The sequence below is a fragment of the Syngnathus leptorhynchus genome, chromosome 10, assembly GCF_054491065.1.
Source record: "Syngnathus leptorhynchus isolate UIUO chromosome 10, UIUO_Slep, whole genome shotgun sequence".
In the NCBI taxonomy this organism is placed as follows: domain Eukaryota; kingdom Metazoa; phylum Chordata; class Actinopteri; order Syngnathiformes; family Syngnathidae; genus Syngnathus; species Syngnathus leptorhynchus.
The window spans coordinates 7,999,894-8,006,058 of NC_141204.1; positions in this window are offsets into that span (position 1 = coordinate 7,999,894).

Below are 6,165 nucleotides of genomic sequence, written 5' to 3' on the forward strand. Positions count from 1 at the left end.
CAGTGTAAATACAACTACAATTCCTTGCTTTCTTTCTAAAGAACACTTCATTTTGCATTTGGTATTTTAGCTACAAAGATAGAGTATTGCCTTGTATGTTCACAAAGGATATTCATTTTAAAAAAAAGTGTGTAATTAATGTCAATAATATTGTGACTGCACAATTTAATGAGATCCAATACAATAGCCAAATAAAATATTCGACCTTTACAAATGTAACTGATATTGTTGTGTTAAATTATCTTAGCAGTGTTGTTGTTTTTTTTGGGTGTTTTGTAGTTTGCAACTTTAGCTGGCTGAGGTTCAAAGCTATTTTGCCACTGCAAACCATGATCACAATAAAGAAACTTCTCATTGTTATCACAGTAAAAGCAGAAATTGTGACACAACTACAATTGACTCTTATTAATTTGTGCAGATGGTTATATTGTTGCCAGTCGGGCCATAAGTAAAATAAACCCCAAATCATCGTCATTCTGCGTCCACAATGATTTTTAATTTGTCATTTTGGGACATCACAGATGTTACCAACAACAAAGCTCCCTTCCAACGCCATGAAGCCATGAAGTTTTGAAGAGAAGCAGCTTGCACATGTTGCACTAGTCACAGTAGAAAAGCAAAAGAGTATTAGACACGGGCTGAAACAATAGATTACTGGTAAATGGCATCTGTTCCACAAGACCATGTAAACATACTTTCAAACAACTGTGAAAAAGAAGTGAACAGAAGAGGGGGCATAATCAGAACTTGTGAAAGTAGAAAACCACAAGGTCAGATGATTTAAATGTCATCTCTCACATGGACACTGTGTCAAAAGCATGAGGGGGATTGATTTCACTCTGTGAGTTTCATTTAATACATTTCTATGATTTTTTTTTTACTGTAAAGTATTTTTCACAGAAATAAAACCGTAAATTATAGTATATCCCATTATGACTTCTAGTGTTTGAGCTTCAGGGTGTTGTCTTGTTGCGCATGCTTGGCTTACAGTCATGCATCATGTCCCACCATGTCAAATAAATAAATGTGACATAAGTGTGGGAAGGAACAACATTCACTCTGTGCAAAAACCTCACGATTGCTGATGTTTTCAACTTGCCAGTCTAGAGTGCTCATGAAAACTAATCAGGAGCTTATGATGGTGAATTGATAAATCACAGTCTTTTACTAGGAATGGAAGAGTGAATTTGCTCCGATAGGGATTCACACAATAATCAGTTCCCCACTGCCCCTTAGGAAATAATTACTTTTTAAAATTCTACCTTTTGTGTCATCAATCAGGAAAATAACGTTCTTTATAATCCCAGCGGGAAGCAAGAAAGGATGACTCTTACCCATAGGCGGTGCTGACTTAGCTGCTGAAATTTGCCGTCTTGCTGCATTGCATTGGAAGGGGAAAAAAATGACTATATATAGAGAGAGAGGAAAAAGAGGGAGATATGAGAACATATGAGGATGAATTTTTTCACAATTGTTTGGGCTTGCCAGTGATGGAGTGCATATGCATCACAAAGCTACAATATTCATCTACTTGGGAAGGAATGGCTAAATGACAATGTTTTATGAAGCAGGGATCAATTTCTCACAAGGCTGCATTTGTCACAGTAACACTCATTTCTAGCAGTCGGATTGCCATCTTCCTCAGTGGACAGAGCCAGTGGCATTTCCAGATGGCATGAACACCATGGTGCATAAAAGCTGCATATTCATCCACGCCCCTCCCTCCCTCCCTCAACCACCAAACTCATTAGCATAGAACATATACACTGAGGACCATCTATTTCTGGTTCTGTGGTCAATCTCACTATTTCTGGTGCCCTCTTGTGAAAGAACACAGAAAATCGAAAGAAAAATTGTCAACGCAAAACCTCTGATCCCAGTCATTGTGTTGTATACGTTAGCAGTCAAACTAATGGTGGAGAAAATGTTGAAATGATTTATCTGGGTCTCATTTTTCTACAGCACAAAAAAGCTAGCATTCGAACAGGAGTGTGTAGAATTTTCATATTCATTGTATGCTGGAGCAAGACGACATGCATTTTGAAATTTGATATGGGTGTATTTTTCCCCAAATTTTATTTGAATTCAAAATGATATATGACTTTTGTTTTTGTCGTCGCTAAAAATTGAGCAGAAATACCACAGGCGTATTTTTTTTTTTACAAGAGGAAATTCACCCAATTTCAAGCTCTATGGATTTTTCTCCCATTTTTCATGTCAAATTTTTTTTAATCATTTGATAAGATCAACGAGGCTTTCAGAAAATATAAAATGAAATACAAACGCTTTGGAGACATATGTACCATTTATTTTTGGCATTCTGCAGGGAACTGTGCACTTGGTTGTAAAAACATTGACTAAAGCTGAAATCTGTGTGCACCAGAAACTTGATGTCATGAAACTTCATGATCCATAATATACAAAACTGTCCTATGCGAGTTGTTATCTTAAATATGCTATAAGTGAAAGATGGGGTCGTCAAATTTTTACAACAGGGACATAATATGTTATGACGGAGTGACAGGAGGGAGAAACTGAATAAAATGACTGCTGGCCTCAGGCTTGTACTTATCTCTCAACCCCAATTAGCTTGTACAAGGCCACCAACACATGTTCAGACAGATACACTCCAATGTTCGGAGATACAACGAGGCCAGCGAAAAAGATGCAGACTCGTCTGTTGTCCAACTCTACGGCCTATGATAGGCTTGGACAAAAAAAGAGAACGTTTGCACATGTGACCTTGTAATGACAGAGTAGAGTTATCTGCTCCCTCATCATCATGCCTGTGGTAATACTAAAGCGATGCTTTGTGCGAGATGATAAAAGCAATCCCGCTGATAACTGTCATTCGCTCCCCACCTTCCCCCTTCTGACAGCGGGTCTAAGATGGAGGGAGAAACTATTGAAGTGGAAGAGGGGCACAGCCTATAGGGAGAAATGAAGCATCCGTCAAATTCTCAAACCCCCCCCAGCTACATTCCGAATGCAGTTGATGGATTACATTGGCACTTTGAGATATGCTGTTGTTCAAACATTTTTTTTTTTTTTTTTGCTTTGATTTATGGGTGACAGTGAATTCAGCTCACTTCATGAACTTTGGCGATTTTACAAGGTAAACGGACTGTTAGGGGTTGTGAAAATTCAGGTGTGTTTATTTTTAGACTTTGTTCAAATTAATATAACTACCTGGGGTGAATAATTTGAGACTAAACCAAATTATTGATATTCGGTATTGTCGGAGTTTATTATAGGGAAAATATGCAAAGATGTTTTTGTTGCAATGAGCATTACACTAGTGTCAAAATTTTTTTACTGTTTATACACTTCTTCTTATTGCAGTGTCAACTTCAAATCGAGACTATACACTGTTTAGTAGCTATTACAATAGTGCTCAGACCTGCACATGACATCCAAAACAAAAAAAAAAGCTCCAAATGGAAAAAAAAAGTTACATTTTGATGGACACTGTCATAGTTGTATGCTGTATTGCGCAACTCCATCAATATCAAAAGGCTCTTTTATAGCTCTTTTTGAGTTTTCATTCTTCACAGTACAAGTGTATAAAATGCTTTGTTATCATTGTTAAGTGAATGTAGTGCACTGTCGGCTTTGTCAAAATCTTGTTTCCTCTCATGGCCAGCGAGCTTTCACAATCACTTGATGAAGACACAGTGTCCATGCTGCGACAACATGACATAATCTTCAACTCCCTCGAGCCCTTCACATCAGCTGAACATCCAGTTTGTGATTCTGAACTGTTTTGACCGCTGAATAGCAGTCATTCAAATTTAGCGTAAAAGTTTCATGATTGTCTCCAAGTTTAGTTTCTGTATGTACTGCAGCTGTGCTCTTTTGTTTTTATATGGTGTCATTTTATAATTAAATTTAATTTGACAACCCAAGTTTCCAACTTATTATATATATAATTTGTGTGTGTGCATTTTAAACTTGCTGATTCTATAACACCAAGAAATCTAAATGAGAAAACTTGTGCAGAAGCAGAGAGCCCTGTATGGAAGGAAAGGAGAGGAAACCTATTGGAGTCTGTCAGCATGATGAATGCATCGGACCAAGTTGGTTTTCCTTCACCGTACAACTGAAAGTCTCGGTGGGCTACGTGAGTTGAAGCTTTTAGGAACTCTTCTCATAACATGAAGAATCTATAGGTTCCAATTGATTTTTGTTTCCCCGTGGGCAATTCACTGTTCTGGTAAAAGAAGTAAGAAGGAAACAAAACTCACTGGCGTTAAAATGAGAAACAATAGCATTTTCTCATTAGCAACAGTGGGAAGAAAAATATACTTCTAGTCCTAATGGAATAGTATGAAAATAAAGATTGTGTTTTTAAAAGCTAAATAAAAAATCTCAAATAGTAGATATATTATTAAAACATATTAGATATATATTAATTACAAACATTGCAAAATTAACCCAAGCTAAATAAAGAATCTCAAATATTAGATATATTATTAAAACATATTAGATATATATGAATTACAAACATTGCTAAATTAACCCTCTAAGCAGCTTTAGTCATTAATTTGGGGTTATTATCTACTATATTATTGGCAAGCCTCTTGTGATGGTATACTTGACACTTGCTTCACCCAATAATAGTTGCTTAGTATTAAATTTGTAGGCAAATAAAAGACCCAATGGAGAGCTGCACTGTTGTGCAAGTGCCACTTAAAATTACTTGACTGAGACATCTGCTGCTTCAGGAAAATTGCAGCATTCACCGGTGCAGCCTGGGAATTGTGAACATGTCCCATCAGCTTTTTTTCCTGAAATGAGAAGAATCTCAGGGTGACTCTTAACCTTACCTGACCTCATTGAGGTGCATTGATTCAAATATGCAGAGTAGCTCTGCCTCATCAAAGTGAATTTGAGTCACATATAAAGAAAATCGAGCCATATTTAGTTTTGTAAGTCCTCTCCACTGAGAGCTGTAGAAAAGGTGGGCGAATGAAACACTGCAGCAATCCTTCCAATGTCCACCTCCATGATTTCACTGGACTCTGGTCACACAGTGTGTCATCAAGGGACGTTTAACACAAAACTGTAAAACGCTCACACGCATTAAGGGCTAACTCAATATAAATGCAGAATGTTGCCTACTGGGCTGAACGTTCATTTCATTTCCCCAGAGAATCTCTGGGAAGAGACGACAAACGGTGAGCGATGCAGTCACACATTCTTGGCTCCTTCACGCTGATGAATCACTGTTGCCACTTGAGAAACAAAGTGTTACTACTCTACAAAACACGACGGCTTGTTAGATTGTTGGCCCTTTTTCCCCTCTGCCATTTAAAGCTCTACATTTAAAGGGCAGTTTAAAGTACCCAAATGGAGTGTGGGTGGCCGTCAAGCTTATGAATGTTGACTGTTTACCATTTATGACAATCTAATAATGTATGCATAAAAAATAAATCATGTTAAATAAGTTAGTAATCATGGCTACAATTTACCAGCGACACACTTAAAAAGCAAAGCACACTGAAAAGGCAAAGCTTTATGATTCTGATCAAGCAACACATCTGAAAAGAAAAACAAGAAAAATGGACGAGAATTGGGAAATCTGGAGTATGAATCTTTCGTTTGCTTCAGTCAAAGTGAATTGAAATGCCTGGCCGACACTCACTTGCCAATGTTAGCAAAGACGCCTTTATTATTTGTGGCGTTTGGGTACCAAACCATCACAATATCTCATGAAGCACAAGACACGTGGTTGGCAATTCTCTCGTTAAAAAAGTGACATACAAGTTCCAGCAGCCTGAAGGCGAAAGTGCCACTGCTCTACTAATCCACAGTTTCTGGATTCAAGTCCCATCTTTACTCTTTCTCATTAACATTTTGTTTCAAACCACCATGACAAATTACTTTGTGTGGTGTTCTTCCGGACTGGCCTAATTTGCTTTGTCAAGCTAGAGCTAGATCAATAAAGCCTAATTTATTTTAATGTAACCAGATAAGTGTCAGTAACCTTCCTTTCGAGAACTTCACGGGACTCATCAGATCCCATTCCACCACTGAGCATTCCTGTCTCCCGAGTTATTTCCAGCATGACAAAGGGTCGGTTCCACCTCTAAATGATGGCGAGGCCGCTTTCGTTCAGCAGGGTGAAAGGAAATCCCTCTCTCCCTCCCTCCCTCCCTCCCTCCC